Source organism: Ovis aries, chromosome 4, assembly GCF_016772045.2.
Source record: "Ovis aries strain OAR_USU_Benz2616 breed Rambouillet chromosome 4, ARS-UI_Ramb_v3.0, whole genome shotgun sequence".
NCBI classification, from domain to species: Eukaryota; Metazoa; Chordata; class Mammalia; order Artiodactyla; family Bovidae; genus Ovis; species Ovis aries.
In genome coordinates, this window is record NC_056057.1 from 10393541 (window position 1) to 10407602 (window position 14062).

Consider the following 14062-nt stretch of genomic DNA (forward strand, 5'->3'; position numbering starts at 1 on the left):
TTTATCTCTTATTTTCGTTTCTCTAAAAACACCCACTTAGAAGCCTCTGCCACCTAATCTTGTTTGAAATTTTACATTTTTTCTTTCAAAAATGGATGTTCCCTGTGTTAATTACACTGACATATTGTACTAATAAAATAATGGCAAACGTGTTGAGGGCTTACTGCTTTCTAGGCACTACTAACTGCTCTGCGTGCCTTGTCTCAATTAATTCTCATTATAGCTCTATAAGATTGTCTATCATCTGCATTTCAGAAGTGAGAAAACTGAAGCTCAGAAAGATTAAACAACTTATCAGAACTCTCCAGCTTATAAATGGCAAAGCTAACTGCCCATGTAGGCAGATGACTATAGTCTTTAGGCTTTCAACACTGTGAGAGCCTTTTATCTCTATACAGTCAGATAAGCCTGTATGTCAGGAGTGCCTAAAACACTTACTGTGCTAAGTCGTTTCAGTTGTGTCCGACTCTGTGTGACCCCACGGACTGTAACCCACCAGGCTCCTCTGTCCATGAGATTCTCCAGGCAAAAATACTGGAGTGGATTGCCGTGCCCTTCTCCAGGGGATCTTCCTGACTCAGGGATTGAACCCACATCTCTTTCATCTCCTGCATTTGCGGGTGGGTTCTTTAGCACTAGCACCCCCTGGAATCCTAAAATACTTATTAGCAAGACAAATTACTCTGGATTTCAGTTTCCTAGTCTGTAAAATATTAAGCTTGTATAATTAAATGAATGTGTTGTTTCATGATGCCTAGTGTATAGTTTTATTATTTCTCACATTTGTAACCCTAAATATCTTCAGATTATCCTTGACTTACTCATCTCCTCTACCTAACCTGTTACTAATGCAAAGTTCACTCCGTCTTATCTGTTGGGTTCATGTCTTTCCATTCCTGTTGCCTAAAACTTTGTTTACTCTTATCAACCCCTTCTTCCAATACTGAAAGTACTTGACTCCTGAATGTTCCTCTTGCAAGTCTTTTCCTCTTCAGGTCTCATGTTCGGGTTAATCTTGCTAAAAGTTTATCCTTTTCAGTGTTCTGTCATAAGAAAACTGTAGTGGTACACTATTGTTTGCCTCATTTTACTTGGCTTCTAAAGCCTTATTTTTTCTCTGCCCTCATTCTGCCGAGTCAGCCTAATCTCTCATTATTCTCCAACATGATCATATCAGTCAGACTGGTTGTCTTCCCTCTTGCTTTTCCCACTTTTAAAAAATGCCAGCCCTTTAGCTTTATTGTTAATCCCTGATTCTGAAATGTCTTGTTTCTTCTCTAATTCCCTGTCCTTTAAGTCCTCACTTGATTTCTGCCTTTTTATGAACTCATTACCAACCGTTCTGACCTACAGTATTCTTTGTTCTCAGAAATTCCTATAACTTAGATTTTAAATCATCCAGTTGCTATTAAACATCTCAGACTAGACTGTAAATATTACAAATACACTGCTAAACAGTAATGCTCTAAGAAGATTAACTCTTGATTACTTAGTCTGTTCAATCTTTGTTTTTGATTTGAACATTTTCAGTGAGATTATGAAACTGTTGCTTTAGGTTCTGAATATTGAACACTAACAATAACATTTAATATCAGGTCTTGTTATGTGATTAATTAAAACTTTCTTAGAATACCACGGTAAAATGTTTTTGAATGTTATTACTAAGGTAATACATCTATTTTAACATAAAAGAACTCAAATAGGAAAATACTTTTTAATCATTTATAGTATAATTTAAAATATACTTTATAAAATTGGAAAACTTTATTTAAGAGATGTATCTAATCCATTGAGGTTTTTTTTTGTTTTATTCAAGTGTAGTTGATTTGCAATGCTGTATAAATTTCTGTACAATAAAGTGATTCAGTTATACATGTATTCTTTTTCATATGTTTTCCATTGTAGTTTATCCCAGGATGTTGAATATAGTTCCCTGTTCTGTACCGTAGGACCTTGTTGTCTATCCATTCTCTATATATCGGTTTGCATCTGCTAGTCTCAGATGCTCACTCCTGCCCTCTCCCACCCCCTTCCCTTGGTAACCACCAGTCTGTTCTCTGTGTCCTTGATTTTGTTTCTGCTTTGTATTTAGGTTTAATTGTGTCACGTTAGATCCCACATATAAGGGATATCATATGGTGTTTGTCTTTGTCTTTCTGACTTGCTTCGCTTGTTACGGTGGTCTCTGTGTCCATCCATGTTGCTTCGGGAGCTTTGTTTCATTCCTTTCTGTGGCTGGGTGGTAAGTATTTCACTGGATTATGCACCACATCTTTTTCATCTGTTCATCTGTCGGCAGACATTTAGGTTGTTTTCATGTCTAATCTAGTGGGTCTTAAAGTGCATTCTGAGGACTTGTAGATCCTGAGATACTTTCAAGGAGGTAAAGTAGATCAAAACTATTCTTAGTATTTAAATCAATACTAATGTTAAGATGTTATTTGCCTTTTTCACTGAGTTGACATTTGTGGCGATAGTGCAGAAAATGGAGGATAAAACTGCCAAACGCTTTTAGGTGAATCAAGGCAGTGGCACCAAACCTTACTAGTAATCACGGTTTTCCTCACTGCCGGCTACTTGCTGTTTAAAAAAAAAAAAGCCAGTTTTACTTAAGATTTCCTCGATGAAGCAATAGAATTACTAATGTTAATTAATCTCCGTCCTTGAGTACGCATCTTTTCATTAGCCTATAAATGAGAAGAATACACAAAGTACTTCTGCTCTTGTATGCTGATAGCTTTGAGGAAGAACACTTGTACTGTTGTTTGAGATGTGAGTTGAAATGTTGATGCTTATTTTTTCATGAAAACATTTTAAACTAATAACAACAATAAAAGATGATTGAGCTTGCCAGTGAGTACTGGAATTTTGAAAACTTATATTTACTGCCTTAAGCTTGACAGTTTCCTAGTACGTAGGGACTTTCTAAATAAGATTGGCAATGATATAAATTAACGTGAGTTTTTAAAATACTCTATAATGAAATGTGGCAAAATCTAGAAGATCTATATAACTTAGTGAATTAGTATTTTTCAGAAGATAAGTATATAACTTTTTGCAGTTATGCATGGGTAAAAGATTTATTCAAAATATAAGGTAAGAGAAGGAAATGGCAACCCACTCCAGTGTTCTTGCCTGGAGAATCCAAGGGACGGGGGAGCCTGGTGGGCTGCCGTCTATGGGGTCGCACAGAGTCAGACACGACTGAAGCGACTTAGCAGCAGCAGTAGCAGCAAGCCACATATATACATGTGTTCTCACATCCTGAATGCCCCTCCCACATCCCTCACCATGCTATCCCTCTGGATTGTCCCAGTAATTTCTCTTTGCAATAGTTTATTGTTAGATTTTGGAAGTGCAACTGACTTCTGTACATTAATATATTTATCCTGCTAGTTTATAAAATGCATTGATGAGCTTTAGCAGTTTTCTTATAAAATCTTTAAAGTTTTATATATGCATATATATATATATATATAACATTATATCTCTGCAAACCATGACAATTTTGCTTTTTTTTTTTTAACTTGGATTACTTTTGTTTATTTTTCTTCTCTGATTGCTGTGGCTAGGGCTTCTAAAACTGTGTTGAGTAAACGTGACTGGAGTGGGCATCCTTGTCGTGTTCTTGATCACAGAGGGAATGCTTTCACCTTTTTACCAATGAGTATGATATTAGCTGTTATTTTCTTACATGTGTGCTTTTATTATGTTGAGGTATGGGATGTTTTGATGAAATCTAATTTTGGCCTATCCCACTTTGGTGGTTGCTAGGTAGCTCGTTTACCAGTTTCTAGTTTGGCTAACTAATTAACATGTTTAGGAGACTGTTCCTTAAGCCTGCCTTGAGACTAGATAGAACATCCTAGTCTTCCTGATATTTGGTGCTTTCTCTTGAATAAATGCTCCTTGTATTTTTCTAAGACTTTGCTTAATTTTCCAAGTTATTAAACATTTCACTTGACAAAAAAAAAAATATAAGGTAAACCAGTAGATTTTTAAACATGGCGAAAGTTCATCGATAAGATTTCAAATTTTATACTGTAGGTAATCTAAGAAATGACCACTTGTTGAGTTTTTGGTATCAAATATGAATATTCACACTTGTCTGAAAAGGCTATTTTAAAACAATTCTCTCTTTTCTAATTATCTAAGGCTGGATTTTCTTCATATGCTTCAACCCAAATGAAATATATCATAACTGATTTAATACTCTAAGAATCTTCTATTAGGCAAATGTTTAAAAAGATTTATAAACTTGTAAAACAATGCCATTGTGTTCACTTAATTTTTTAAAAATATATAGTTATTTTTCATTTTAAGATATTACAAATGTCAAATATATAATGAGTTTATTTTTAATGGATAAATTTATTTTAATTTTTAATATGATGAGTATCTCTCATAAACAAAGGCTCTTAGAGATCTTTTTTAAAATTTTTTATTGGAGTATAGTTGATTTACAGTGTTGTGTTAGTTTCTGCTTTACAGTAGAGTGAATCAGTTATTCATATACATGTATCCAGTCTTTTTTAGACTCTTTTCCTATAAAGGTCGTTACAGAGTCTTCAGTAGAGTTCTCTGTTTTATAAAATCAGTCCTTATTATAGTTATCCATTTTACATACAGTAGTGTGTAAAATACTGCACACTAAAATACTACATAGTAGTGTGTAAAATAATACAGAGAAGGCAATGGCACCCCACTCCAGTACTCTTGCCTGGAAAATCCCATGGACGGAGGAGCCTGGTGGGCTGCAGTCCATGGGGCTGCGAAGAGTCGGACACAACTGAGCAACTTCACTTTGACTTTTCACTTTCATGCATTGGAGAAGGAAATGGCAACCCACTCCAGTGTTCTTGCCTGGAGAATCCCAGGGACGGCGGAGCCTGGTGGGCTGCTGTCTGTGTGGTCGCACAGAGTCAGACACGACTGAAGCAACTTAGCAGCAGCAGCAGCAGCAGTGTGTATATGTCAATCCCAGTTTCCCAATACGAATCTTCAGTAATTTTTAAATTTGTAAAAGTTATAAAAGTTTACTACCAGAAAGTTTAAAAATTGCTGATTTGATCAATATAATTGGTTTCTCTTAGAAGGGATGTATTTGTTTCCACCTTCTGCTTATCATTCTATTGATGAGTGTTTAAAGACCTGAAAAAAAAGGTGACTGTAAATTCTCTTTAAAAATTACTGTTTTTATGATTTGGCCATATACTTTATACTTATAGTTTTACTTTATACTTTCAATTTCAGCTTAAAGTGTTTGTTTTTTCTTTTTTCTTAATTGTTTGGAGATCAGTGATTGATAATTTCTTTATTAAAGCCTTTAACATCCTGTCATAGAATCAGAAATTACTTTATTGCTCTCCTTCCCTAAGATTAGACAACTCTAAGTTCTTTAATCTGTGTATCTTTTTTCAAAATTTATTTAGTGCAGAGAAAATCACAAATCATATTACTATTTAATTGTTTACTCAATTTTGTAATTAACTTTTAACACTATGTCACTTAACACTTAAACGCAAGAGAGTTCCAGAAAACATCTATTTCTGCTTTATTGACTATGCCAAAGCCTTTGACTGTGTGGATCACCACAAACTGTGGAAAATTCTGAAGGAGATGGGAATACCAGACCACCTGACCTGCCTTTTGAGAAATCTGTATGCAGGTCAGGAAGCAACAGTTAGAACTGGACATGAAACAACAGACTGGTTCCAAATAGGGAAAGTAGTACATCAAAGATGTATATTGTCACCCTGCTTATTTAACTTAAATGCAGAGTACATCATGAGAAATACTGGACTGGAGGAAGCACAAGCTGGAATCAAGATCGCTGGGAGAAATATCAATAACCTCAGGTATGCAGATGACACCACCTTTATGGCAGAAAGTGAAGAAGAACTAAAGAGCCTGTTGATGAAAGTGAAAGAGAAGAGTGAAAAAGGTGGTTTAAAGCTCAGCATTCAGAAAATTAAGATCATGGCATCTGGTCCCATCACTTCATGGCAAATAGATTCGGAAATAGTGGAAACAGTGGCTGACTTTATTTTTCTGGGCTCCAAAATCACTACAGATGGTGACTGCAGCCATGAAATTAAAAGACGCTTACTCCTTAGAAGAAAAGTTATGACCAACCTGCTGCTGCTGCTGCTGCTAAGTCGCTTCAGTCGTGTCCAACTCTGTGCGACCCCATAGACGACAGCCCACCAGGCTCCGCCGTCCCTGGGATTCTCCAGGCAAGAACCCTGGAGTGGGTTGCCGTCTCCCTTTCCAATGCATGAAAGTGAAAAGTGAAAGTGAAGTCGCTCAGTCGTGTCCGACCCTCAGCGGCCCCATGGACTGCAGCCTACCAGGCTCCTCTGTCCGTGGAATTTTCCAGGCAAGAGTCCTGGAGTGAGTTGCCATTGCCTTCTCTGTCACCAACCTAGACAGCATATTAAAAAGCAGAGACATTACTTTGCCAACAAAGGTACGTCCAGTCAAGGATATGGTTTTTCCAGTAGTTGTGTATGGATGTGAGAGTTGGACTATAAAGAAAGCTGAGCGCCGAAGAATGGATGCTTTTGAACTGTGGTGTTGGAGAAGACTTGAGAGTCCCTTGGACTGCAAGGAGATCCATCCCATCTATCCTAAAGGAGATCAGTTCTGAATATTCATTGGAAGGACTGATGCTAAAGCTGAAACTCCAATACTTTGGCCACCTGATAAAAAGAACTGACTCATAGGAAAAAACCCTGGTACTGGGAAGATTGAAGGCGGGAGGAGAAGGGGACGACAGAGGATGAGATGGTTGGATGGCATCACCAACTCAATGGACATGAGTTTGAGTAAACTCCGGGAGTTGCTGATGGACAGGGAGGCCTGGCGTGCTGCAGTCATGGGATCGCAAAGAGTCGGACATGACTGAGCGACTGAACTGAACTAACACTGTGTCATGAATTCAATAGAATAAGGATAAATAGCACACATCAGCATTAAGTGAAATACCAGCTCTGTTTTAACTGTTTATGTTTTAGATAGCTTCAAATGTTTCACTGTGTTTAACTTTTCTAAGCTCGTAACAAGTTGATGGCCATTATTTTCTCATACTGCCTCATGTAACCTGGCATACCTGCTTGCTAGCTTTGGTATAGACTCTGACTAAGCTTGGCTAGATTCCTAACACATGACATATATGGGTGGACAAAGAAGTATACCTAGCCAAGGACAATATAGTTTAGTAGCCATAAAGTAAACTGTAATACGGCCTTGATTTAACCCCCATTTCCTTTAGCTTTATGGTACCTGCAACAGCAGGCACAACTTTCCCCTCTTCTTAGACTTAATAATATGGTAAAAGAAGGGCAGTTTACAGTTTAAGAGCTAGTTTGCATCTGTATCTCTCTGAACCTAAATGCTTTGTGTTTACATCATACCGTACCACAGTGCTGCTTTCCTGGGAAACTGAATCCATATTCATAAATAGTTACTATTTGATGTAGCAAAAGCACTGTTTAGACTTTGGAGTCCACATTCTAGTTTGGATTGCATGTATAAAATGGGAAATTAGAGTGCTTGTTCCTTAGATTTTATAGGATAATTTCTTGGGCTTCCTAGAATATGAAAGGGGCCTGGCTTTTGGTATGAATAAAATATAAAATCTTTATTAGAGCATGTGTTTGTCAGAGCATATGTTAATATCAAGCTTTGAGAATTAAAATAGAGTTTCCAGTTTTTCGGGGATTTTTTGATTCTTGTATTTCAGGAGTTATTAAATTCTTACAGATGGATTGAAATTCAGTTCTCTCCTAAGCTTCCTTGCTGTGCAAACACTGTAAGGGCAGGTACTTAATCTGTTTTCTTAACAATATGCCTAACCTCTATAATACAATTACAGGTACTCAAAAATAATGTTGCATGAAAGGTAAGATGTAAAGGGAACTGAAAGTATATCTTAGTAACTACTGGAATAATAGTGTTATGACAAGAAATTGAGGCTGTAACAGAGAAGACGGTTATTTTGAGGGGAGCTCAACTGAATATGAGATAATGATGGAATGTGCAAGAGAAATGGACCTTAGACTCTTTGTGACCCCCATGGACTGTACAGTCCATGTAATTCTCCAGGCCAGAGTATTGGAGTGAGTAGCCTTTCCCTTCTCCAGGAAATCTTCCCAACGCAGGGGTAAAACCCAGGTCTCCTACATTGCAGGCAGATTCTTTTACTAGCTGAGCCACCAGGGAAACCCATAAAAATTTAGAATATGGCCTCAAGGTCAGGGTAGTAGTCAGGGTGATAGCGCGTTAAGAATTATCACTGAAATAATAGTAGAAGCCCTTTGAGAAAAACCATGATTCTGCTGCCACTGTCTGTCATTTGGGTTCCAATAAAAGTTTACAGTTTACAAAGTGTATGCATAGAAACCACCAAAAGATAAGTGACTTTAAGAATGGATTTGCTCTCTGGAAGGAAGGAAGATGTCCAGAGAAGAAAATAGACTCAGAAAGTGAGTTTGCTTCCATTAAGGAGATAGGAAAGTAGAGCCATCATCATAGGTAAAAGAGAGGTTGTTCTGAAAAAAATTAAGAGACCTGTTAAAAAGATGGGTAGTTATGGAAACTGAGGTAATAAAGAGATCAGGATATAAATGAATTATTAGCAGTTTCAGGTTAAAACAAGAATTGAGGATAAGAACTTAACTCTTGGGAAATTCCTGATGATGTGAACGAGTGCAGTTTTAGTACAGTGATCAGAATAGGGTCGTATTGAAGTGGAGAGTAAATGTAGATTTATAGATTGCAGTTATAAATTGACTGTTTGACAGTGAACACTGAAAGAATCTAGACAAACAGATGACTTTCGATGGGTTACTAAGGTCAAATGAAAGGAATTTTTTTTCCAAGTTAATGTTTCCCTTACCCTACCTTCCTACCAGTTATCTCCTATCCTGGTCCAAGAATTAACCGTGTATGTAAACACTTCATAATTACTGGCATAGTTATAAGAGGGGCCTATCTAAAACTTACATGTCAGTTACAAATTTGTAATTCTACTTATTCATTCATGTAAGTTAAAGAAGACTCTGCTTTTGAATTTAAGCATATAATATAAAAGTAGTAATGTAAATCAATAAAATTAGAATATCTAACTTGACAGTTTTAGTACAAAATGTTTATGCAGGTACAGTACTATATCTAATAAATTTGAGAATCTTTCCTGAATATATGTAATGAAGCTCTTTTAATATTTTAAATTCAGAATAATAAGCTTGCTTTGGTTTGATTAATCAGAGTCTGGCATATTGAGTATAAGAATGTTTGCAAAGTTATCCCATTATCTCGTCCCTCTTTTGGTGAGGATGTAGGATTGTTTAATGAAAGAGTTGGTCTCCATATCAGCTGCCTTCCTTCCAACTTGTATTAAATTCTATGGTGATGAGAACCTGAGGTCTCCTGAACAAACTAAAAGAGAAAATATGTGATATATTGGAAATAGGGATAGGAAAAGCTAAATCTATGTTGTTGTACGGAGTCATATGGAATCTGAATTAATTTTAATAATTTACTTCTAAATTAAATTTTTAAGAAAATGAAATCTTTTTATTGTTAATAATGGCTCTTGGAAGAGATTTTAATCTTGAACACGTTTTTAGAGTAGTGTTTAAAATTTTGGTTATTCACTGTAATTCAGCCATTATAAATACAGGGAAATATCACTGAAAATTTTATCATCAGTTGTTGACTTAGGAAAAATATATTTTTCCTTTTTTCTTAAACTATGAAGCAACATTATGGTTATATAAATAAACTACTCACATTCCTGCCTCCCTTAAACAACTCTTAGAATCATTCCATGTCCCTTCTGATTTTTGCTATAAATAGTCTTATATAGACTTGTTAATGACTTTATAATTTTCTATTGTACAGAAATACTGTGATTTATATTTCCCAGTTTTCCTATAACCAGACATTTGAGTGATTACAAATTTTTCTGTTCAAAATAGCGGTTCTTTTGAATATCATTATTATTATACATTTTTATTCTTTGTTTCCTTTAGGATAAATTTCAGGAGTAGGTTTACTTGGTCAAAGAATAGAAGCCATGTATTAGTTGGTTTTATGTATATAATATATATATTAGCTGTATATTTATATTGGTTACATACGTAGTATATTTTATATATTAGCTATTTTGTGCAAGATCACACACCTAGAAAGTGACAGAACTGGGACTATAGCCAGGTGGTCTGTACTGGTCAGTAGGTACTATGTTCTTGACCAGTCTGCTGTGCTACTGGCTTGTGAGATCTAGAATTCTGTCTTAATGTATTCCCAATGCCACATCACTAATCTTTGTCATAAAAGTAATACACAAAGTAGTTCATCTGTCAGAATTAGAGCAAGTCTCCCCTCTGTGTTTGATACTATATTGGGGATTCAAGAAAGAACAGGATATAGACTTTGCCTTCAGTTCAGTTCAGTCATTGAGTCGTGTCTGACTCTTTGCGACCCCATGAATCGCAGCACGCCATGCCTCCGTGTCCATCACCAACTCCCAGAGTTCACTCAAACTCACATCCATCAAGTCGGTGATGCCATCCAGCCATCTCATCCTCTGTCATCCCCTTCTCCTCCTGCCCCCAATCCTTCCCAGCATCAGAGTCTTTTCCAATGAGTCAACTCTTCGCATGAGGTGGCCAAAGTACTGGAGTTTCAGCTTTCATTCCTTCCAAAGAACACCCAGGGCTGATCTCCTTTAGAATGGACTGGTTGGATCTCCTTGCAGTCCAAGGGACTCTCAAGAGTCTTCTCCAACACCACAGTTCAAAAGCATCAATTCTTCAGCTCTCAGCTTTCTTCACAGTCCAACTCTCACATCCTTACATGACCATAGGCAAAACCATAGCCTTGACTAGACGGACCTTTGTTGGCAAAAGAATGTCTCTGCTTTTCAGTATACTATCTAGGTTGGTCATAACTTTTCTTCCAAGGAGTAAGCGTCTTTTAATTTCATGGCTGAGGTCACCATCTGCAGTGATTTTGGAGCCCCGAAAAATAAAGTCTGACACATTCCACTGTTTCCCCATCTATTTCCCATGAAGTGATGGGACCAGACGCCATGATCTTCGTTTTCTGAGTATTGAGCTTTAAGCCAACTTTTTCACTCTCCTCTTTCACTTGCATCAAGAGGCTTTTTAGTTCCGCTTCACTTTCTGCCATAAGGGTGGTGTCATCTGCATATCTGAGGTTATTGATATTTCTCCCGGCAATCTTGATTCCAGCTTGTGCTTCCCTCCAGCCCAGCGTTTCTCATGATGCACTCTGCATATAAGTTAAGCAGGGTGACAATATAGAGCCTTGATGTACTCCTTTTCCTATTTGGAACCAGTCTTTTGTTCCATGTCCAGTTCTATCTGTTGCTTCCTGACCTGCATATAGGTTTCTCAAGAGGCAGGTCAGGTGGTCTGGTAAGGCTATAAACCAAGTGGGAGAAAGGAACAGATATGTAAGAAAGTAACTGTGATATGATGTAATGAATTATATAATTAGGATGTTATAGGAAGACAAAGAAGGGAATGATCAATGAAACTGGAGGAGGGAGCTTAGTGTAAAGAGCCTTCTGAGTAGGGTTGGGTTTGTTCAGATGGCTAGGTCAGATCCTTGGAAACCAGATAGAGTAAGCAATAAAGAGCCTACCCATGTACTGAGGGAGTCACAAGGCCATAACGGCTCTGTAGGACTTTAGAGAAAATGGGGTTTTCTGAGCAAATTTTATTAGAGCTTGAGACCTGAGCTTCAAAGGCAAGCTTTGAAAGTTAAACTTGGACTGAGTAGAGCCTGAGAACTCCAGGAGATACCGGAGATACTTATTTCTCAGGATATACTTGTTTAACATTTGACTGGGGGGTAAGGATTAGATGAGACCTGAGACCATTCCTACATTCCCTGAATTGTCAGACTCAGAGATGACAATCTTATCTTTTGCCCAGAAACATATATTTTACATTGCAAAGCATAAGAACCCAAGATCTTCCCTAGAATAGTGTTCATACTCAGGGATAGTTTCCCCCTCCACACACAGAACCCACCCCCATCCCAACCCCCCCCCCCCCCCCCCACCAACCCCTTCTCTTCACATCTTCCCTGGTCTCCAGAGGGAAGGAGATCCACCACACAGGCTCCCCAGAGTCTTACATTAGGGCTCATTCCTGTTGTTGCTATAACAAATTACCACAAACTTGGTGACTGAAAGCAACACAAATGTATTATCTTAAAACTCTGGAGATAGAAATCTGAAATGGTTCCACTGAATTAAACTCAAAGTGTTGGCAGAGTTATACTCCTTCTGCATGCTGTTGGGTAGAATCCCTTACCTTACCTTTTCCAGTTTCTAAAAGCTGCCTGCACTTCTTGGCTTGTGGCCTCTTCCACCATTTTTAAAGACAGCAGCATAGCATCTTCCAATATGTCTCTGATTCTGACCCTCCTGTCTTTCTCTTCTAAGGATTTGTGATTACATTGGGCCCACCTGGATACTAGGATACTTTCCCAGTGTCAAGAACCTTAACTTAATCATATCTGTGAAGTACCTTTTACTGTATAAGGTAACATATTCACAGGTCCTGGGGATTAGGACATAGACCTCTTTGGGCTGGGGATACTAGTCTGCCTGTCACATTGCCCCGCAGTGCAGACCCCAGTACATGTGCTCTGTGATGTCTGATCTGGCTCAGGTTGTGTTACCCCAGTGGTAGGAGTTGGGGTATGAGGGACTAGTTCCTATAATATTTCATTTGTTCCCGCATCAGAAACTTCATGTTTCACTTACAAAATGGCTCAAGTGAATGTGGACCCTAGAAGCCTAATAGGCTAATTTTGAAGAGCTGTATTGCTGAGCTGTCTAGAATCTTGAAGGATAAAAGCAGGAGATACCCAGAGTTGTTCTAAAAATTGGAAACCACCTTTAAGACATCTTACTCCGCCTTTTTCCTCGTAAGAGCTCTCTAGCTTGGCTCATTTGTTCAAGTTGAAGAGCTCATCCTGGTTCCTTCCTGGTCAGGGTTTTGTCTTTGTTTTTTCTTGTTCTAAACTAAAACTAACCTAAAAACAACCCAGATGTAACTAGGGTTTAGCGTTTGACTCTTCTGCTCCCTTCCCATTGCTATTCTGCCCTTAGACATAGGAATGCAAGTGATACCAGCCCTCCGTAGTAAATTGACTCATCTTTGCATATGGGACTGTATACCCGTTTCATAGTATATTTGTGTTTTTTAGTACAGGCTGACTGAATTATACTAGGTTTTATCCAACTCATTTCCTATTATGGCCACTGAATTGGCTCAAATGTTAATCTACTGAGCCTAGCCCAAAAGATGTAGTGGATGGTAGGCACAGTTCTTAGATCTGAATCTGATAGAAGTTAAGGCAGCTCACCTATTATCATCAGTAAGGTCTACCACCTTGAAATTAGATTGTGGTCTTCCAGAACTCACCGAGCTTATTGCCTTAAGAAGGTATTACATTGTATAAATATATGCCTTATTCTTTCAAAGGCTGTGGAAAACTCAGATAAATTTTTCTTAGATTTAACATTTACTTCCAGACTTATGCATTGCTTGCTTCTCCTATATTGTCAGCATCCTTCTTAAGTAAATATGTGCTCAAGAGAAATAAAATATAGCAGAGCAATAACAAATAAATTGCTGGGATATGTTTAATAATGTACCTAAGACATTTATGTTAATTGACATACTAGTCCGTTATGTGGCCCTTTGCTTCCTTTCTTTCTTCCTCCTTTTCCTTTTCTCTGTCCTTTTCCTTACCTTTCTTTTTTCTTCCTATGCCGCCTTCTGTTTTATTAGCAAATACTGTAATGATAGTCAACTTTGGTTTTTTAGTATTATTGTTCTGGAATCAGGTTTTTTTATAATTGTAAGAATTAGTGGGGCTTCCCTGGTGGCTCAGTGGTAAAGAATCCACCTCCTAATGCAGAAGACATGGGTTTGATCCCTGGTCTGGGAAGATCCCACATGGCACGGAACAGCTAAGCCCGTATGCCACAGCTGCTGAGCGCATACTCTGT

The 14062-nt window shown here is 37.7% G+C and overlaps 1 protein-coding gene across 5 annotated transcripts in view; it reads left to right on the plus strand.

Annotated features, from left to right (window-relative positions):
- ANKIB1 (ankyrin repeat and IBR domain containing 1) overlaps positions 1–14062 on the plus strand; it is a 155719-nt gene that overhangs the window by 62484 nt on the left and 79173 nt on the right. The gene's annotated exons all lie outside the window — the stretch shown is intronic.